General features: G+C 44.1%; 1 protein-coding gene and 1 pseudogene across 12 annotated transcripts in view; one reads left to right on the top strand and one right to left on the bottom strand.

Moving 5' to 3' along the window:
* Positions 1–22967, bottom strand: part of ATP8A2 (ATPase phospholipid transporting 8A2) — a 726614-nt gene that overhangs the window by 376786 nt on the left and 326861 nt on the right. The window lies entirely within an intron of this gene.
* LOC127492244 (U2 spliceosomal RNA) lies at positions 12290–12422 on the top strand (annotated as a pseudogene).

Below are 22967 nucleotides of genomic sequence, written 5' to 3'. Positions count from 1 at the left end.
AGCTTGGAGACGGAGGTGAGACCAGACTACAGCAAACCATGGTGATACAGCTGGAGAGAGAGCATGGCCTGAATCAGGACTGGAGCCCTGGGGGCTGGCAGTTGCTAGTGGTTGCTCACGGACCCAGTGGGAGTAGAGTGGGCATGTTTATCTCACCCCAACTTCCCCACAAGAGCACCTGCTGCCTGGCTAAGAAAGGGTGGGCACCATTTTGGGTTTGGGTTTGGGTGTGGGTGTGGGTGTGGGCGTGGGTTTGGGTTTGGGTGTGGGTTTGAGTGGCAGCTGCAGAAGACTTTGTGCACCCACCCAGCAACTGGCTGAGACAGATGCCAACTTCTCAGCAGCACCGGCAGCAGCAGTGAGGAGAGAGCGACAGTCAGCTGGTGGCTCTTGTGTATGCATGTGATCCAAAGAGTCTAGTGGAGGGAAAAATCCGCAGTCCCCACTGACATTGAGCCTGGTGGAGGGATGGCAGGGAACCCACGTAGGACTGGAAGGTGCCTCCAGCCTCCCAGGATCAAGACACTTAGGTGGAGCTGGCTCAGACAACATCACCTCTCTGTTGCCTGGACAGACTATCAAGGCAGAGCAAAACCTGCACCCAGCGACTGTGAGGGCCTTGTGTGCTGAGGCCGTGGGGACTATGTGGTTATATGAGAAGGTGCAGGGTGTAACTGGGTCTCTGGGCAATCACTGGGAGCAGCTCCACATGCTTGAGGCTCCTTGGTTGTCTGGGGTGGGTCACTGCAGTGTGCTCACAGTGAGGATTGCACAGATCATTCGTGCAGTTCACAAGGTGGCGCGGATGAGTGTTGAACACAATGGGGGGCTGAAACCAAGCATTGCTCAGCTTGGAGGAGAGGAGGTGAGGGGATGATTGCACCAACAGAGGCAACCATCCCCCACTTCTGAAAGCAAGAGATCTACCCCACCTAACTTGGATGTTACCCTGGATACTGGCCCACTCTGGAGCACTAACTAGAGCTCCCTGGCCACACCCACCACACACCTGTTGGTATTCACTGAAAGTGCAGACATGCCACTAACTCACAGAGGCATAGCTCAAAGATAAAAGCCATCAGAGGAAAAAAACAACAATAAATTCCACAAATGCCTAAAAATAAATGCAGAAATTCAAGAAACAAGAATAAGGAAGAAATCATGACCCCCCACAAAGGAACACAACAACATTTCAATTTTAGAATGTTAAGATGAAGAGATTGAGGAAATGCCAGAAACAGAATTCAAAAAATTAATCATAGGACTACTCAAAAGCAATCAGAAGGAAATCCATGAACTACAGAAAACCATACATGACGTGAATGAAAATTTTTCCCATGAAATTGATATTTTAAAGAGAAATCAAAATAAAATATTACAAAAGAAAAATTCAATAGCTCAAATTAAAAATTCAGTGGAAAGCCTTAACAACAGATTTGGCAAGGCAGAAAAAAGAATATCTGAGCTGGAATACAAATCTTTGGAAATCTTCTGGTCAGACCAAAAAAAAGAAGAAATTAGAAAACTTAAAAACAAAAATACAAGGTTATCCCAATAGACGCAAAGATCTGGCAGCGATCTGGGCAGGTTTCCCTTTCTCTGGAAAGGAGAACAAAGAGCACTCTGCTCTGTCACAGGGGCACTGGGAGAAGACAAACAAAAAAGGAGTCAGGGGTCTACTAAATCCCTTCAAGAACAGGACTACACAGAACGTAGGACACCCCTTTATTTGGCAGCCTTTAACTTGTCAGCTTGGGAGTTTCCTGTGGAATAACTCTGCCAACAAGAGATTTTGAACCCCTGCTAACATAATTATACCTTTATGGAGTACAGAAAGAACACACAAAATGTAAAATAATCTCTTTCTAAAGTAGTCATCTTGTCCTTCCCTCTTTGGCAAAATCAAAACTTCTGAGACACACGTAAGGTCTCCAGTTTCCAATGGAGCATGGTGAGGCTGGTAGTGGAGGGACAGTAGGACAGGCTCACAGGAAGCAACAGGTGCTGCCAGTGACCAGAGGGCCCTCAGGCAGAGTTCAGATGTGAACTCTGAATTCCACTAGATCTAATCTTTGTGCACAGGGCCCTGGAGTGGCCTGGTTATTGCCTCCCCATCTTCCACTTCTCTCAAAGGTCTGCACCTTCCTAGTACAACTCAAGTCAGGGCTAGAGCTACTGAGCACAGCAAATATGTAGATGTCAAAGAGCAGACAGGAAGAAAAAGGAGCTGGCTCATTCTATACCTGTGAAAGCTAAGGACATTTTAAATGCATCTGCAAGTCAGAAGCACATTCCTTAATTTAATTTCAATTCTCTGGCAGATGTCCTAAATAGCACTCTGGCCTCAGAATCAGCCCTAAAGGCATTTGGATCTGGCTGAAAAGCCCATGAGAGTATTTCAGGCATGGAAAGCCAAGACACTCTGGCAAAAGATCTCTGTGAGTGAGATCCCAGTGGAAAGAACAGGTCTTCAAAGAAGGAGGTACCTTTCTCTGAAGGGAGGAGAGAACCTCCACTTTGACTATGACCTTGTCTAAACAAGATAAGAGTCGGAGAACTCAGAGGGCTTCCATAGCCTTGGAAACCCATGACTGGAGCATAGGGAGATTACTGATGCCATAGACAGGAGTGTCAATTTGTAAAGTCAACAACAGGAGTCACTGTGCACTTACTCCTCATGTAGGATCTCTGTCCTTAATGTGCTGTGCATTGAGATTTAATGCTATAACGAGTACTAAAACAATATATTTCACTTTGTGTTTCTATGGGGGTGCAAACTGTTGAAATCTTTACTTAATGCATACTAAACTGATCTTCTGTAAAAAAAAAAAAAAAAAGAAATTCTCAATTCCCAACTTGACTCTCACTGGGATTAAACATGACAATAGGTCTGATCTGATTTCATCATCATTTAAAAAACTCATCTATTATTTTTCACTTTATGTTTCTGTGTGGGAGCAAACTGTTGAAATCCTTACTTAATGTATACTAAGCTGATCTTCTGTATATTAAGATAATAGAAACTGAATCTTGATGTGAATGGAAGAGGAGAGGGAGTGGGAAAGGGGAGGGTTGTGGGTGGGAGGGACGGTATGGGGGGGAAGCCATTGTAATCCATAAGTTGTACTTTGGAAATTTATATTCATTAAATAAAAGTTAAAAAAATTTTCAATTCTCTGCTCTCTATCACCAATCCTACCATTTGCTTATAACCATTATCTATACCTGTCAGAATACTTATCCTTCAAGGCACTACTGATTTTAAATATTTATAAATATATATATACACATATATACACACTCATACTTAATTCAACTAATTCAATACTCTCCCTAAACATTCACTCTCTGAAATACTCACCACAACCAAATTAATGACCATATCTGCCAGACTGTCTATATATGATATTCCTCCTTCAGTCTTTTCCTACTTACAGTGTAACGATTCCACATTATATCAAAAGCACACAAGACACGGACGAGAAAAGGTGTCATCACATTTTCTGAAATACTAAAATGAAAACCTACTAGATTAAAACTTCCAACGTGCCCCTATTGGCAGGCATTTCATTGGCTTCTGTCTGTCCTGGTCTGCAACTTTTCTATCAACCAAGCTCTATTGTACCAGGATCCGTGTGTAAACACAGGCTGCTGGCAGGAGAGGAAGAATGCTGGGTGCTTCTATGCACTGAAAGACTGACACCTGCTATGCAGAAGTCCCCAGAAATTCACCATGGCTCCCACCCAGCCACCTGGCAGTGCAGGTCACACAACACAAATCCAAAGAACAAAGCCCACCTTGCAGACGGTGACATGGCTGCCATTCCAAAAATTCTGTCCTGCTTGGTCTCAAGGCTCTACCATGTTCACCTTTACAAAACCTGAATGCTAAGAATCTGGCAGTATACTCAGGCAAGCAGTTGGAATTTAGGGGTAAAGGGAATGAGAAAAAGCAGGCTTGCCCCCTTTGGGTTCCAGAATGCTATCATGGAAACAGAAAATCAAGAGGAAAAAATAAGGATTCTTCTATGACTGCCTTATATAATTTGGTGGCTGGAATTTGCTTTTAAACTCTTCAGCCTTTCGAAAGCTCACCAGGGGAAAGTCTCTTCTGGGGCAAGTGGGAAACGGTTTGGGCGTGGCTGGCTCCTACAAGCAACTTTTCTCTTTGCTGTCACTCCTGATTCTGCCCTAGTTACATTTCCATCACACTGCAACTGTGAAAAGTGATTCAAATCACTCTCTTGATGGTGAAGAAATAGGGGCAAGTGTACGGTGGAGGATTTGGGGGTGAGGAGAACATGCTGAGGGCCAGGCTTTCCCTTGAATTTTCAATCTCACTGAGCTCTCCGAGTCTGGTTGCAGGGCTGGTGATAAATACCCCACCTACTCAGGATGGCAGACGTGGAAAGGGAGGGAACCCAATCCGACCTTTCCATGCTGCTTCTCTCAGCTGACCCCAGACTCGTAAAGATCTAACTGGAACAGAAACAGCCTACCACTTAGGGACCATAACGTATAAAAAAAAACCCTAATTTGCATAATTGTCACCATACATGGTCAAAGACCTAATAAATAAACAACAGTGAAAAGGGTGCCTTGAGTTCTCATGGAACATTAGTTTCTACAGGGCACAAGGCTGGACCCCCACCAGGCATCCTGGAAGATGTCATAGCCAGGATGAGTCTGTTCACACTAATCCAGAAGAGAGATGTGATGGCTTCTCTGAGCACAGAGTGTTACTTTGGGTTATAGAATGGAGATCCTTGAATGGTTGGTTTGAAACTGAAGATACTAACATCATAAAAATCCCTAGACCAATCTTAAGTCTCAGTCTTATAGCAGAATGTAGCCATGGTGGAAGCCATGGTGTAACCAAAACCAAATACGATTCCATAATCACAGCGGTGCTTCAGAGCTTTCTTTGCTTAATATAAACAAACAGCCAGTAGGAGCCAGCGCTGTAGTGCAGTGGGTAAAGTCACTGCCTGCAGTGTTAGCATCCCATATGGGTGCCAGTTCGAGTCCCAGCTCTCTGCTATGGCCTAGGAAAGCAGGAGAGATGGCCCAAGCTATGTGGGAGACCTGGAAGAAACTCTTGGCTCCTGGCTTCAGATCTGCACAGCTCCAGCCATTGCGGCCATTTGGGGTGTGAACCAGTGGATGGAAGACTTCTCTTTCTTTCTCCGCCTCTGCCTCTCTTTAACTCTCTGTATTTCAAATAAATAAATAAATCTTTACAGAAAAAAAAAAAAAAAAAAGAAACCAGCCTGTAACATTTAGCTTCATTATGACAAGGCAGGATATGGACTATATAATTTTCACCATTCCTTCCATCTTTCACATAGTTCCCTTAAGATTATTATTATTTTACGGGGCCAGCGCTGTGGTGCAACAGGTTAACTCGCTGGCCTGAAGTGCCAGCATCCCATACAGGCACTAGTTCGAGACCCGGCTGCTCCACTTCCTGTCCAGCTTTCTGCTGTGGCCTGGGAAAGCAGTAGAAGATGGTGCAAGTCCTTGGGCCCTTGCACGCACCTGCATGGGAAGACCTGAAGGAAGCTCCTGGCTCCTGGCTTCGGATCGGTGCAGCTCCAGCTGTTGCGGCCAACTGGGGAGTGAACCATCAGATGGAAGACCTCTTTCTCTCTCTCATGGAAGATCCCTCTCTCTCTTTCTTTCTCTCTCTCTCTTTCTCTCCCTCTCGGTGTCTCTTCTCTCTGTGTAACTCTTTCAAGTAAAACAAGTAAATCTTTTAAAAATATATTATTATTATTTTAAGTCTATTTATTTATTTGAAAGGCAGAGTGACAGAGAGAGAAAAATCTTCTATCTACTGGTTCACTCCTCAAGTGCCTGCAACAGTTGGAGCTGGGCCAGACTGAAGCCGAGAGCCAGGAACTCCATCTTCTGGGTCTCCTATGTGGGTGGCAGGGACTCCTCACTTGAGCCACCATCTGCTGCTTCCCAGGTGCATTAGCAGGGAGCCCGATCAGAAGCAGGGTAACCACAACTCAAACAGGTACTCCAGTATAGGTAGAGGAGTCCCACAAGCAGCAGCTTAACCTAATGCCACCACACCTGCCCCTTCCCTAAGATTATTGTCCCTGCTGTCTCATATGGGACCAACTACAGCTAGAAACAGGGGTCAAAGCAATTATAAATACATCAATTGAATTATAGGGTTTTTCTTGTAAGGTCATTTAGTGCCAACCTGACTGGCTTTGAATTCCACTGTTATGAATCATCCTCTCTCAACTTAAACCACTTTCCCTATTCATCAATATCAATTCTGGTGAGATAGATGGAAGGAAATAATCCAATCTGGGGTAGGGAAAAGCAAGTTTACTGGAGGAACAGTGGATAGACAGGGGTTGATAATCCTAGAAGTGGAGTAGGGTCAGGCCTGGTTAGTGTCAGAATGGCAGCAGTAAATACCAATTTGTAAAATATCATTAAGTTAATGTAAATGGGTTGTTACGGTAGCAGGATTTTCAGTATCACACTTGTCAAAATATTTTGGACTCTAACTCTTATAATGACCTTGGTTTTACATACGACAGAATTGGAGTAATGAGGCTCAATTTCCTGTGTGGTATACAAAAATCAGAGACATAGCTTTAGGGCTACACAAACTGGTCTCATTTGCTGCATCTTGGAGAGCCGTCTTGTAACCTATCCAGAATCTCTGTGAACTTAAACAAGAATAATCAAACAGAACCAAGTAGAATCCCAAATAAATTCATAGGAGATCAGCAGCAGGTACTGTTATAACTTCAATACAACTCTGCTAATAAGAGTGCCATCTGGAAATCACCAAACAACAGACGTAGCAGAAAGTATTCTGCCCTTCTAGCCTTGCAGAACAGCGGCAATGGCTGAATGGAGACTCCCACTAAATAGAGTATCCTGTGACTTTTCAATCTAGGACACAGGTCTGATTTTTCTGAAGAAGGGGAAATTATTTCAAGGGAATAGCGACCATAAAAACAACAGCTGAGCGAGAGCTTTTGTCTCTGTCTTGCTCCTTTGCTCTCTTCCACTGCTGCCTATTATTATTCATGTCTTCCAAAGTCTCCCAAACCACTCAAGCCTGTCCACTCCCACTCTGTAATTGCCTCCTCCTTCCTCTGTAACCCAGTCTCTTCCGGTCTTAAATAAGCGTGTTCACAGTCTTAAAATGTTTTAATAGCTATCATATGTGAGGGAAATTAGATTGAATACATTAGCTCCACAAGCAGAACTGGAGCCTACTGTACACATTTAGACCCTGTCCTAAGGTCAAATTTATCTTTGCTCCAACAGGAGTCAAACCAGTGCCCTGCAACTGCATTTATAGAATGAAGAAAATAACTGGAAGCCTGAATTAGAGTTTGAAAATTAAGAAAATTAAATGCCCCCCCTTCTGTTTTGGAAAAAGAAGACATATGTCAGAAAAATCAACTCCTTCAGAGTGTTGAACTGAATTCCCTTTACCAAATGTGTTGGAAAAGAATATCTTTCCACCCTCAGTTCCATCCTAAAAAGAAAAAGAAAGATTCTGCTAACACAATAGTCCACTGTGGTGATGTCAAATGAGGCGTCCAACACTTTGGAGAAAAGCTGACAATGCTGGAAAAATGCAAGACCCAAGATCCCTTCTCTAAAGTATGTTGTAAGGATGAGCTGGAACAGATCAGCCTACCTTTGACTATGTTGCATGGGCCTTCTGGAAAAACAGTGAAACCTTCAAACATCTAAAGAATATAAACAGGCTGGGCCAGCACTGTGGCGTAGAGGGAAAAGCCGGTCTGCAGCCCTGGGATCCCACATGGGCGCTGGTTTCTGTCCTGGTTGCTCCACTGCTAATGGCCTCCGAAAAGCACTGGGAAGATTGCCCAAGTGCTTGGGTCCCTGACACCCACATGGGAGACTTAGATGGAGTTCCTGGCTCATGACTTCAGTCCAGTCCAGCACTGGCTGCTGTGGTCATTTGGAAAGTGAACCAGCAGATGGGAGATTCTCTCTCTCTCTCTCTCTCTCTCTTGCTCTCTCTCTCTCTCCCTCTCTCTGTGTAACTCTGACTTAAAAAAATAAATAATAATACATGAATCTTTAAAAAAGAAAGAAAGAGGCATAAGGATAGGAGAGGCAGAGGGGCAGACACTAACTCCAAGTTGGTTCTCATACAAAGGGAACTTGATAACCTAAAACAGCCCCAGGCAAAAATAGTACCCAGCTCCTCTAGATCTTTACTGAGGGTGCAGGCACAGCTGAGGTAAGACACCTACCTAACAGAGCTGAGCACAGGAAATTAAGTAAGCAAACTTTTCAGTAATGAAACTGACGAAAACCAGCGCCATGCCTGCATGTATGGACCAATGCTTCAGTGTTAATGATCCAGCAAGAGGTAGACAACCAATTTGTGACTTTGGGTAAAGCCTTTAGGCAAAACAGTGCATATAAACACATTGCTAAACTGCAATGAAATGTACAAGTTCCTAATTAAGGCATCAGTAGGAGCATCCTCTAACACCCAGAGTATTGCTATCTATTTTTCTCCCAGAAAGTCAAAGGAAACCAAGATAATGGCTCGTCTAACCAGGCTCAGCAAATTCATTTAAAAAAAAATTTTTTTTTTTTGACAGGCAGAGTGGACAGTGAGAGAGAGAGACAGAGAGAAAGGTCTTCCTTTTGCCGTTGGTTCATTCTCCAATGGCCACCATGGCTGGCGCACCACGCTGATCCGAAGCCAGGAACAAGGTGCTTCTCCTGGTCTCCCATGGGGTGCAGGGACCAAGCACTTGGGCCATCCTCCACTGCCTTCCCTGGCCACATCAGAGAGCTGGCCTGGAAGAGGGGCAACCAGGAAAGAACCCAGCGCCCTGACCGGGACTAGAACCCGGTATGCCGGCACCGCTAGGTGGAGGATTAGCTTATTAAGCCGCGGCGCTGGCCCAAATTCATTTAAATTTAAAATCACATTTGTGTTAACTATTTTAATGTGCCAGCCAAAAAAAAAAAAAGGGTAACCCATAGTCTTCTGAAAATGGTAAATTGTGTTTACTTTATGTAGCCAAACCTAAGTACGTGTGTATTTGGCAGACGTTAGTAAACATTTAATCTAGCAGGGAATTGTGTCAAGAACTTCAGAAAATGAAGAAAGGAGCTAGCGTGTGCTATCTTCACATATCTTCAAGTCTTAGAGAAGAGAGAGCACATGTATCAAAAGTAACTAAAATATGAAGCACAAAAGTGTTAAAAGCCAAAACAGTAGAAAAGTAATAAGAGTTTTTTTTTTTTTTTTTTACAGGCAGAGTTAGACACAGGGAGAGAGAGAGAGAGAGAGAGAGAGAGAGAGAGAGAAAGGTCTTCCTTTTCCGTTGGTTCACCCCCCAAATGGCCACTGTGGCCAGCACGCTGCAGCCGGCGCACTGCGCTGATCTGAAGCCAGGAACCAGGTGCTTCCTCCTGGTCTCCCATGCAGGTGCAGGGCCCAAGCACCTGGGCCATCCTCCACTGCACTCCTGGGCCACAGCAGAGAGCTGGACTGGAAGAGGAGCAACCAGGACATAATCCGGTGCCCTGACCGGAACTAGAACCAAGTGAGCTGCGGCGCCGGCCTTAATAAGAGATTTTTAAAAAGTACATATTATTTTTGACAAAGCCTTCTAATTCCATGCAGTTAGAAGAGCTGACATCTAGATTGGAGTTTGAGGGCCAAGTGGAATACAGAGGACAGAGAAAACAAGATGGGGAAAACCAGAATAAAGGAAACCACAAAACAGGGACCGTATGCACCTGCACCAGGAACAGTGACCAGAGAAGGGAATGTAATGGGAATCAGCAGGTACATTATCTCATTTGGTGTTTTGCTAAAATGAACACTTGACACAGGCTATGAAGCAAAGCAGTTCATTTAGCTCACAGCTATACAGACAGAAAGTCCAAGATCAGATTGTCGCTCCCCCTCTTCGTGGAGGAACGACACAGGACCCTGCGCTGTTCTTTTGTCTGCTCGGCCCTCCCCGGGTTTGCTGCTGGTTCTTCCCGGGTTGGCTACTATCCCTTCCACCTCCATGGAAGGGCGGTTCCCCCTGCCACTTTCCCCACTTCCGCGGGGGAGCGGCACACCACCGGCCAGCTCTCTCGGGGGCTGCACAGGTGTTCCTTCAGATAGATGTTCCTGGTGCATGTTGTCTCTCTCCTCCTTTATAGTCCTCTTCCACCAATCCCAACTCTGCTACCCACACGCCGAGTACACTGCTCTCCTCCAATCAGGAGCAGGTCCTACAGTTTATTGGTTGAACTGGAGGCAGCTGTGTAGAAGCTGTTTCCTCCTCTCCCAGCACCATATTGTGGGAGAGCAGATGTATAGAATAAGTCTTAATTCCAGTATCTTAGTCTAGTCTGGGTTGCTCCCCACACAGATGACCCCATTGGTCTGGCCTCTGGTGGGCCTTGTGGTAGAATGGTGGGAGCATGTGGAGGAAGAAGAGGTCACAGCTTGCTAATAAGAAGCCAGAGGAACACAGGGGTCAGGCCCAGGCCAGTGTAACAACTCACTAGGGTGAGAACTTACTCTAGGAGACCAGTACCCCTCTCTGAGGACAGCACCCCCTAATGACAGAAGGACCTCCTACTAGGCCCCACTACCTCCCAACAGTGCTCCCCCAGGGACTCAATCTTCAACACCCAGACCTCTGGGGGCACATAACATCCAAACAATAGCATGCGGCAAAAAAAAAAAAAAAAAGACAGCAAATAAAGACCAAGCTGGACTGGGAAGCATCTTGACATTAAGATTTCATCATGAAGTTAGTAAAGCGTTTTTTTTTTTTTATTTTTTTTTTTATTTTTATTTTTTGACAGGCAGAGTTCATAGTGAGAGAGAGAGACAGAGAGAAAGGTCTTCCTTTTGCCGTTGGTTCACCTTCCAATGGCCACCGCGGCTGGCGCGCTGCGGCCGGCACACCGCGCTGATCCGAAGCCAGGAGCCAGGTGTTTCTCCTGGTCTCCCATGGGGTACAGGGCCCAATGACTTGGGCCATCCTCCACTGCCTTCCCGGGTCATAGCAGAGAGCTGGCCTGGAAGATGGGCAACCGGGACAGAATCCGGCGCCCCGACCGGGACTAGAACCCGGTGTGCCGGCACTGCAAGGCGGAGGATTAGCCTAGTGAGCCGCAGCGCCGGCCAGTAAAGCGTTTTTAAAAAGCGACCAACAGGTTAAACCGCCACCTGCAATGCTGGCATCCCATATGGGCACCAGTTTGTGTCCTGGCTGCTCCACTTCTGATCCATTACTCCCTGGTAATGTGCCTGAAAAGGCATTGGACAATGGTCCAAGTTATGGGGCCTCTACACCCATACAGGGGACTTAGAAGAAGCTCCTGATTCCTGGCTTTGGCTTGGCCAAACCCCAGCCATTGCAGCCATGTGGGCAGTGAACCAGCAGATGGAAGATCACTCTCTCTGTATCTCTCTCTCTCTCTCTCTCTCTCTCAACTCTATCTTTCAAAGAAATAAATAAATTATTAAGTGACCCCATTAAAGCAGTGCTTTAAGAACTAGATACTGGCAGGAACACAGAACAATAGCATGAAGGGGAAGGGTTCAAGGCCACTGAGACCATACAGGTGGAATGCCCAGCTCTTGGATTCACTGAGAAATCTGCAGCAAGGAAGAAGTAGATGTGAGCACCTGAGCCCAGGCTCAAAAAAGCCTTCACAGCCTGGACAATGAGAAAAGAAGCTGCTGTGCAGAACATGTGATTCAACAACACTAGGTAAGAAACCACGCTCTGAAAGGCTGCTTGAGTAACAGCATGCTTTAAAAAAAATCAATACTCAGATGTCTATAGAGTAAGAAAATCTTCTTCAAAAAATAATTACCAGGCTGGCATTGTGGTACAGCATGTAGAAACACTGCCTGAGATCCCATACGAGTGCCAGATTTTGTAAAGATTTATTTGTTTGTTTCCAAGGCAGAGTCACAGACATACAGCAAGGGACACAGAGAGCAGGAGATCTTCCGTCTGCTGGTTCAGTGAGTGCAGATTTGAGTCCTAGGGATGATCAAGCTTTCTGCTAATGCACCTGCAAAAGCTGTGGAAGATGGTTCAACTGCTTCAGCCACTGCACCCGTGTGGGAGACCCAGATGGAGTTCCTGGTTCCTGGCTTCAGCCTGGCCTAGCTCTGGCGATTGCAGCCATTTGAAAAGTGAACCAGCAATGGAAGATCTGTGTGTGTGTGTGTGTGTGTGTGTGTGTCCCCTTCTCTCTGTAACTCTGCCTTTCAAATAGACAAGTAATCACTTCTCGGCCTTTTGGCTAAGATCAAGTGTAGTATCAAATAGATAAGTAAGTCTTTAAGAAAAAAGTCATCACCAAGGTGAGTGTTTGGCACAGCACTTAAGTTGCCACTTGAGATGCCTGCACCCCCTGCTGGAGTGCTGGTTTGAGTCCCATTATTCTCTGATCCAGCCTCCTACCCACATCCACCACAGAAGGCAGCAGCTGGTGGCTCACGTTCTTGAGTCGACATATATGTGGACCTAGATTGAGTTCCAGGCTCCCAGCTTTGGCCTTTCCTAATCCTGGTTGTTGTGGGCATTCAGAGAGTGATCTGCGTCTCTCTTCCAAATAAAAATGAAAGTAAATTAAAAATGTTTTAAATAACTACCAAATGATATCACAGAAAATGGTGGAGTAGAGCACCCAATCAATTGGTTTCTCTCCTAAAGCAACCATGAAGTTGATAAATACTGACACAGTCAACTTCTTCAGCACCCTAGGATCTGCTAAAAAAAAAAAAAAAACTTCACTAACAAGAACAGTGTGTAATGAAGAAAAAGGTAGCTGAATTTTGGCAATAAAGTATTATGACCTTTTTCCTTGCTTGTCCACTATTTGCCAGCCTTAACACCAGGGGCAGCCATGAGGACAAATAGCCTGCATTCCTACCATAGCCTGATGCTGTCAGGAAGCCAATATACACCTTATTCTTGAAATACTGCACTTGTGCACTCTGATTTGCCTGGTGCAAGGCTGCTCTTGTTTGTTCCTGCTCCCTTGGGCTGCAGTGGCTAGCCCTATGGCATCTGTGGGAGATTTAGACACACACTACTTGTGCCTGGGCAGTAAGCAAACAGACCCAAAACCATGGGAAGGAAGAGGCTGTGGAGGAAGCTTCTTGGGAGACTAAGATTTTAAGACTGCTACTACATATGCAGTGAAAGCTGGAGTGTGACATGCGTGCCCAGTACAGACAGGTACTCAGAGAAGACCAGAGAAGACCTCAGCTCTGCCCCATGGTGGTTCTGTGGGCTCTGCACTGCAGGAGGTGAAGACTAAGGCAGAGTTGTAGGTGGCCTGGTTTGACATCAAAAGAATGCCCCAGTGCCAGGCTAAGCTGCAAAGACTAGAAGAGAGCTTTCTTTCTTTCTTTTTTGGCTCCAGACATTTAAGAACATCTTTGTCAGATCACTGGCTGACCACTGAAATAAGAAAATACAGATTTCAATAATGATACACATTAAGATAAATACAGTCCTTCTTTTTTTTTTTTGATAGAGTGAACAGTGAGAGAGAGAGAGACAGAGAGAAAGGTCTTCCTTTGCCGTTGGTTCGCCCTCCAATGGCCGCCGCGGCTGGCACGCTGTGGCCGGCACACCATGCTAATCCAAAGCCAGGAGCCAGGTGCTTCTCCTGGTCTCCCATGCAGGTGCAGGGCCCAAGCACTTGGGCCATCCTCCACTGCACTCCCGGGCCATAGCAAAGAGCTGGCCTGGAAGAGGGGCAACCAGGACAGAATCCGGTGCCCCAACCGGGACTAGAACCCGGTGTGCCGGCGCCACAGGTGGAAGATTAGCCTATTAAGCCATGGTGCCGACCAATATAGTCCTTCTACAAAAATTAGTCAACAAAAACAAATCCTGGTTGGTGGTGGAGAATTCCATATCCAGAGTTAATATATAATATTCAAAATAACCAGCTTTCAACCCTCAAAATTATAACACATACCAAAAATAAAAAACAGGAAAGTATGTACAACTCACAGGAAAATAATAAATTGACAGAAAGCATTCCTCAGGAAATTCAACCATTGTACTTTAAATCAACTATCCTAACTAGCTTAAAGAGCTAAAGGAAACACAGACAAAGAAGTAGAGAAAATTGAGAAAATAACATAAGAACACATAGAGAAACATCAGCAAAGAGAAAGAAACTGTAAGAAAGAATCACACAAAAATTATGGAGCTGTAAAGTACCACAGCTGAGGTGAAAAATTCACCAAACACAATGGATAGGGCTGTGAGCAGGCAGAAGGTTCAGCAAACATGAAGACAGACATTGAAGTTCTACAGACTGAGAGCAGAACAAAAAAAGAATGAAGAAAAATTAGAGAAGACTTAAAGACCTGGGCAAAACTTTCCAGCACATACTAACATTCAAGGGTACTTTAAAAAGTTTCTAGAAAATAGAATTAAGAGATGAGTTTGGGTGCAAAGAGGACTTGAGGGTCTTCAAAGACTTCTTAACTTTTAAAAGTTAAAAAAGTATGCATTATAAAAAATTATGCAGGGATTTCAAATTTTTGTGTAATTCTACTTTCCCACAACTTTTAAAGTGCCTTATATGCATATAGGAATTCTAGGTAGAAAAGATATACAGAGAAAAACAGAATATTTGAAGGAATAATAACAAAACCTTCCAAATTTGACCAAAGACATGAATCTACATATCCACAAAACTGGACAGGCTCCAGGTAGCACAGACGTTTTAAAAATCTACGTTAAGATGCAATATGATCAAATTGGCAAATGCTAAAGCCAGAGACAGAATCTGGCAAGAGAAAAGTGCCTTGTTTTGTCCACAGGATCCAGAAGAAAAATCAACAGCAACTTCTCATCTGAAACACAGAGGCCAGAAGAAGGGATGGGGATGAAATAAAGTAGAGTGAAAAAAAAAAAAAAAAACAAAACTGTCAACCAAGAATCCAGTGCTTGGCAAAACTACCAAAAAGAAGGAAAAATAAAGACGTTCTCAGATATGGAAAGGCTGGAGAAGTTCATCACCAGCACTGCCCTGTGAGAAGCTCTAAAGAGAAATGCTACAAGCTGAAATGGAAGGACATTACCCAGTGCTGTAAGGCTGTGTGGTAAAGCTGACTGCTAACATAAAGTCCAGTATTATTTTATTTTTGCCTTAAATTCCTATTTGCTCTTTCCTGTATTTATATAACTTATAAAACAAATGCATATAGGCCGGCGCCAGGGCTCAATAGGCTAATCCTCCACCTGTGGCGCCGGCATACCGGGTTCTAGTCCCGGTCAGGCGCCGGATTCTGTCCCGGTTGCCCCTCTTCCAGGCCAGCTCTCTGCTATGGCCCAGGAGTGCAGTGGAGGATGGCCCAAGTGCTTGGGCCCTGCACCCGCATGGGAGACCAGGAGAAGCACCTGGCTCCTGGCTTCGGATCAGCACGGTGCACCGGCCGCAGCGGCCATTGTGGGGTGAACCAACAGAAAAAGGAAGACCTTTCTCTCTCTTTCTCCCTCTTTCTCCCTCTCACTGTCCACTCTGCCAGTCAATAAACAAATAAATAAATAAATAAAACAAATGCATATAAAGATGGCATTTGTGACACATTAATAACATAAGAGGCTATCCAGGAGCAACATCAGATCTGTATAGGAACAGACTTTGCAAGCACTGCTGAAGTTAAACTGGTATCAATTCAAAGTAGAAATAAATTTATGTTAGTGTAATCCCCACAGTAACCACTATATAATAATTAAAATTATATGCAAAAAAAGGAAATAAGAGAATAAAAAAGGTACACTTGGGAAAAAAAAAAACCTCAAACACAAAAGAGAGAAGTCAAACATAAAGGGGCAGGTGTTGTGGCAAAGTGGGCTAAGCAGCTGCTTGGGATGCGTCCAATCCATATGGGAGTTCCTGGTTCGAGTCCTGCCTCTGCTTCCAGTCTAGCTTCCTGCTAACACACTCAGGAGAAAACTGATAATGGGTCAACTCCTTGGGTTCCTGTCACCCACGTAGCAGGTCACATGGAGTTTCGGAATCATGGCTTTGGCCTGGCTGAGCCACGGTGCCGGCCCCAGCACGCTAGTTTTTAAATTAATAACTCGAGGTTAAACTTTGCTATCTGATATATATGAATATAGGGAAAAGCAAACCCAGTTTCTCCTTATGTATTCTTCACAAAAGTCAACACAGAACTCTTTGCCCCTGGTTGGGGGCAGAGGGGCGAGAGAGATGGAGACAGAGATATTTCTCCCCACCAGCAGCTGGGTGTCCCTATATTTAACTCAAGCCTGGTGCCATGTACCTGGAGATAAGTCAGATCATTAGGGTTGAGGACTCATTCTCACAAGGCCTCTCACACCTGCTTTAGATGCCAGTCACAAGCCCCAGCTGTTTTACCTGTGCTTCTGACCCACTTGGTGGTATAAATTAGGCTTCTCACAACTCACTTCTCAGGTTCGATTAATTTGCTGGAGCTCACAAAACTCAGGGTGATGTCTACTGGTTTCTTATGAAGAACACAGATGGACCGGCAGATGGCAGAGATGGGTAGTGCTGTGATAGTTCCCTCCAGGAACCTCCTTGTATTTTGTGTGTGGCAGTTTCTTGAACACTGTCCTTTTGGGTTTTATGGATGCACCATTACGTAGGCATGATTGACTAAATCACTGACCTTCAGCCCCTCTCTCCCCCTCCTGGAGGTTGGGAGGGGGACTGAAAATTCCCAAGTCTTCATTCCCGCCTGGATCTTTCCCGTGCCCAGCCCCTACCCTGAAGTCCTCCAGGGGCTCACAGCCACCAGTCAACCCAGGAGTACACAAAGACACCATTTTGAAGATTCCAAGGATTCAGTTATAAGCCAGGAAATGGGGAAGAAGACCAAATATGTATTTCACAATATCACATAGGGGTAATTTTAATAGTTATTTGATTTGAGAGATGATTAAAAGTGACCATTTTTGCTGTTTTCGCCCTTTTCAGAACTATGTGTGATAAACTCTGAATCCTTTGACAAATATCAATGGTCAATATGACAAAGCAACATACACTGAACTTTGCCTTCCTGGAGACTAGGTCCCGAGAGTAAAACTGGAAGATGGGTTTGCCACATGAAAGGCTTACACACCAAGCTCTGGAATAAAGCACCCAACCAGCATGATTATCTTGTGTATCCATGGTTTCCAGAATTTAAGATCAGATGACAAATGGTACAAACTGATTCAGATTAAACCTTTAACCTGGCATGAACACCACTGCACAAACACCCATTAGCAGCCTACCCTACAAGTCCCATCTCCTAGGACACATTTCACACATGTTGCTGAGACGAGAATGCCAGGGATTGAAAGTTTGCCCACTGCATCTCTGGGCTTCTGAAAAATAATGCATCATCCCGATTCTGACCAAAGAGTTCCGAGATACCCAAAAATGCTGAGTCATGGAATGATCTTGCCTTCAGGAAGGCTGACATAATTGTGATAAGTGGACATTAACCTAAATGGCAGTGCTCGTCAGGAAAGGGTTCCCCTGCCCTGCAAGGGAAGATGCTGCAGTTGCTGCTCACCACACTGGGCGCAGGGCTTCCATTTACCTGGGGCCCTGCTGGCCACACCTCCTTTGCTGTCCCTACCAGTCTTGTTCATCCAAGTTCTGGAAGAATTTACAGACACACTGCTGCTGTGGTCCCAAAGGCCTTGGTTATATCTTGGGCCAAAGGAAACTATTTTCTTAATTCTAAAACATTTGGACCCAAATGTGGATCTTTCTGTCTAAACACAAGAGATATTTTTGTTTTGTTTTACATCATTCTCCAGGTGGGTGTTTAGCCCAAGAATGAAGATGCTGCCTGAGATACCCACATCCAATACCAGAGCCCCTGGCCTCGAGTCCAGGCTCTGCTCCCAATTCCAGCTTTCTACTAATGCAGACCCTGGGAGGCACAAGTAATGGCTCAAGCACTTGGGTCCCTGCCACCCAGACAGAATTCCAGGCTCCTCACTCCACCCTAGCCTAGCCCTGAGAATCATGGGCACTTTGGGCATGGGCCAGCAGATGGGAGATCTTTGCATGTCCACTTCTCTCTTTCAAATAAACAAAAAATAAATGAAAAAAGTCTTTTGATTTCCAGATAAAGCTCTTTATCATCCAAGAATATTGGTTATGTCACATGCAACTTCAAGAATAAAGGTGTAAAGTCATTGAAATGCAGGAGAAAATGAAAACCAAGTGTCAGGAAGCCAGGACTGGGTGGCAGCCAACGGGATGTGGACAGACCTTTCACATTGCTTGGAAGGTATCGCTGCCTCTCTCTAGGGGTCCTTCTACATCTTCTCAATCAACTGGCTCTGCCTACCCAGTTTTAGCTACCCATGGTCCATCACAGTCAAACCCAGCCCAACTTCCTTGGCTTTCCAACTCCAGCCAGCATAGCCATCTGGCAACTGCTCCCTGACTTGAACAGTTTCCAGGACTTTCTTACTGGGACAGCGTCGGTGAGCCAGTCTATGTCTGTACTTCCTGACAACCCTGACGCTGACGTCCACGGTCCCACTTAATGAATGGGGAAGGCAAAGTCACATAACCCACCGGCCACTCCAGAAGAGAGGTGGGGTGGGGAGGGAGGAGAAGATCAAGAATAAAACTTCAGATCTCACCACCACTTGATTTAACCTTGTATTCTCTCCTACAACCTCATCAGCTTAAGGCCTTTTATTCAATACACCAGATGATAATTTCTATTATAATTATTCATCTTCTAGCCTCTATAGTTTCTAATGAAATTTCAGAGATTGTCTCTTCATTCTGCCACAGGAAAGGCTTTTTTTTTTTTCTTTTTACATTTCAGAGTTAAAACAAAGAGGATCCTAGTTCTGGAAAAAAAAAAATAAGCAGTTGGCTTGTGATTCCTGAAACAGAGAATTTGAGATGGAATTTCAGAGATGATGAGATAAAAGTCAATAGCCCAAATGACCTCCAGTGGAGATGGATTATGAGGCCATTTATATTACATCAGATAACATAAGGTTAGATTAAGACATTCCTGCTTGGTTACTCAGTCTAAATGGTAAAACTGACTTGAAGGAAACTATTCCAATCTGTAAACTTATAAATGAGACCTGCCTAGTAATAAAATAAAAAAAAACTTGACCCAAACTTTAAGAACCTAGAATAACTTGTAAGAAGAAAACTGAATTAATAGTGATACGAAAGTCACCCCTGCACTGAACTGGTTTTTAGGAGCATTCAGTCGGATTATATTAAGCCTACACATTCAGAAGCTGTAGCAGCTTTGGGATTATTCAAAGCTGTATTTGGGGACAGGTGTCTGACACCACTGGCAATGCTTGCATCCCATATCAAATGTCCCGGTGTGAATCCCAACTGTGCTCCTGATTCCACCTTCCAGTTAATGTGCACCCTGGGAGACAACAGATGATGGCTCAAGTAGTTGAATTACTGCCACCCACAAGGGAGACCAGGGTTGAGTTCCTGGCTGCCAACTTCAGCCTGGCCCATCCCTAGCTGTTGTGGGCATTTGGGGAGTCAACCAGTGGACAGGAGTCCTTTCTCATATCAGTTTCTCTTTCAAATAAGATAAATAATTTTAAAAAACTGATTTGAGTCTTGACATTTATTATATGAGTGATTCTGACACTTGATCAAGACACTCACCCTCTCTGAGTCTTACTGTTCTTGACCTGCAGAATGGAACAACCATGTCCTATTCCAGACACCTATACACATTCATGGAGAGAATCACCTAGCAATGCCCAGCACAAATACAGGATGCATAGCTCGATGCCCATCTCCTCACTCCCTTCCAGCTACTGAAGTTCTAGAGCAGAGGTGGGGAACATTCAGCCCACGGGCCATTTAAAGCCTGCAAGTCATTTGGTCTGGCCCTGCCAAGGCAATTGCTGGTGGAGCTTGAAATTCAATAAATCTATAGCACGGTAATTTTTAGGCTGATCATTCTGCATGGGCTACAAATAATGTCATAAATATCCACATGGCCCTTGGCGGAAACAAAGTTCCCCAGCCCTGTTCTACAAGATCCTTTTCCTTTGTGTTGGGCTGTTGGTATCCACCTGTCCACTCCCAGAGTGCTGCAAAACGAGCCAATTTCTGCCTGTAAGAATGCTCCTTGGTGTTGTGAAGGGAGCGGCATACAGATGATAGCTTGCACAAAGACCCTTGCAACACACACTCAAGGTTCTCAAACACTCCAAGTGCACCTTCTCAGATCCGCCAGCTAACAGGGTCAAGGACCATTTGCAGCATAAACAAAAATATCCCACAAGTATCCTGCAGAGTGAGGTATATTTGCTGCCAAGGGCTCGCTTCACCTTTCCGGGTTAGATTAGTTGCTAATTCACTTTATGCCTGGTGAATTCATGCTTCCCCGAATAAGTGTTTCAGTCTGCACTGGCTCACAGTTTCTGAATCACACAGAACGTTCCAAGAACACACTTAAGTTTATTCCAAAGAATGCAAAAATTAATAAGACCTTCCCCCTGTCTGATAAAATTAAGAAATAAAAAATGTATCCAAAGTGAAGCTAGAACATCAAAGTTAATAATTAGGGAACTAGAATCCCATACAGAACCAGTCAACATCATGTACAGCATTGACATTAGCAGTCTGTGAATTTTTTCTTCCTAAAATTATAAGGAAACTGACTTTGGACCCTATAAAACTTCACCAGGTTGTAGAACCCAGAATAACTTCATCTCTGGTACTATGCTCCTTTGTGTCTTATTTAATTTTGGGCCATTAATCATAGCAAATAGTGAGAGCAAACAAGTATAACAGTGCTAACAGCATGCTATGCACTCCTCTAAAAAGGTGCATGCAGAGGCCAGCTTTGTGGAATACAGCATTAAACCGCCTGCCTGCAACTCCAGCATCCAGTCATCCATCTGGCTGTCCCAGCTCCCTGCTAATGCACCTGGGAAAGCAATAAGGATGGCTCAAGTCTTTGTGCCCCTGTACCCATGTGGGAGACCCGGATGAAGCTACTGGCTCTTGGCTTCAGACAGGTCCAGCCCTGGCTGTTATGGTCCTTAGGGGAGTGAACCATTGGATGGAAGAACTCTCTATCTTTCTCTCTCTCTCTCTGTAACTCTAAGTAAATAAATATAAATAAATAAATCTTCAAAAACAAAAAAGGAAATGTATATGTATTGACTCACTTTAACCCCCATATTAATCCCACAGGGTGTCATAATTGATACAATTTTATAGATGGGAAATCAAGGCATAGACAGTTTAAGTCATTTGCCCCTCATCAGAGAACCAGGAAGCAGTAGAATCAGGATGCAAATCCAGACAGTCTGACTGCTGAACTCTTGAGTTAATCACTACCTCATGCTGTTTCTAGTGTCCGGGGAAACAAAGATATTCAATGCATAAAATCTTCATTGTTCTCAACACACATTTCCAATGAAAGATTACATGTGTATAAATTACTGCTAGTAGCATCTCATTCTTCCCTGTGACATTTAAATCTGGTGCCTTATTTTCAAAATATCTTTATAAAAGCAGCAAATGTATTCACTATTCCCCAAGAATGTGCTGATCAAATTTCAGAGCCCACTGGGGTGTTAGAAATAGGTATTATGGGTAGGTCATACTATTCATGATTCAGATATTAGATCTCACATCTTAAGTTTTATTTTACTCCAATGATACAAGGAAAGAGGATCTCTCCAGAAGTATGCAAATTGGTTTAATCTTTCCTTCTTAAGTTTCTAATTTTTTTTTTTTTTTTTTTGGACAGGCAGAGTTAGACAGTGAGAGAGAGACAGAGAGAAAGGTCTTCCTTTTTCTGTTGGTTCACCCCCCAAATGGCCGCTACAGCCGGCACACTGTGCCCATCCGAAGCCAGGAGCCAGGTGTTTCCTCCTGGTCTCCCGTGCGGGTGCAGGGCCCAAGCACTTGGGCCATCCTCCACTGCCTTCCCGGGGCCACAGCAGAGAGCTGGACTGGAAGAGGAGCAACCTGGACAGAATTCAGCACCCTAACCTGGACTAGAACCCGGGGTGCCGGCACTGCAGGTGGAGGATTAGCCAAGTGAGCTGCAGCGGCAGCCTCTAATCATTTTTTTTTAACTTCATTTAATTGAGTAATCACAAGTTAATGAGTAAGAGAAAGACAAATGCTAGGTTCTTCTCACAGGTCTATTTGAATGTTAGTCAAAGCAAAAATTGTGTAGCTATCCTAACCAGGATTAAAAGACCAGTCAACATATCAATAAGCAAAATAACTGAGTGTCATTAAGAATCGATAAAGGTACAAATAAGTAATTTTGATGTTTAAAATTACACATTTTCTAAGCTAAGGAACCTTTTGTGGATACGAAGGGTGGAAAATTGGTTTCCATACTCAGTATCTAGTAGATACCCCACAGTATGTTCCTAAGTCAGTGATTGTGTCATTTTTTGAACTTCAAGGAAATCACATTGCAACAAAGGAATCTAAACACTCTATCCACATGAAAGTCTCTGTCTCTCACAGACTCACGCAGACATGCACAAATGAGCTAGCACCACAGATTTACTGTTTAAGTATGTTCAAATAATGCAAACACATTTCATATGATAGATATCAGAACTAAAAATTATTTTTACAATGTATAGCACCTAGTAAGCACTCATCAAATCATTTCTGTAATTATCATGACATCATCATCCTCAACCTGAGAGATGCATGACAAACAAAGCAATACAAGGGAACTTTAAAAAGTCTGTGGGAAAAAAATGGAATTAAAAGAAGTTTTTGTGCAAAAACTTTTAAATCCATGCACAGTTTCCATCATATGTATTTCTCAAACTTACTGAAGACCCCTTCATATTTACAGATTTCAAAATTTTCTGTGCTGAAATAAATTCATCTTTTATTTACACTTTCTGCAAACTTTCTAAAGTACCCTTGTTTATCTAATA

Source organism: Oryctolagus cuniculus, chromosome 9, assembly GCF_051225735.1.
Source record: "Oryctolagus cuniculus isolate XC-2025 breed Fujian yellow rabbit chromosome 9, ASM5122573v1, whole genome shotgun sequence".
NCBI lineage: Eukaryota > Metazoa > Chordata > Mammalia > Lagomorpha > Leporidae > Oryctolagus > Oryctolagus cuniculus.
This window is presented reverse-complemented; position numbering and strand designations above follow the sequence as displayed.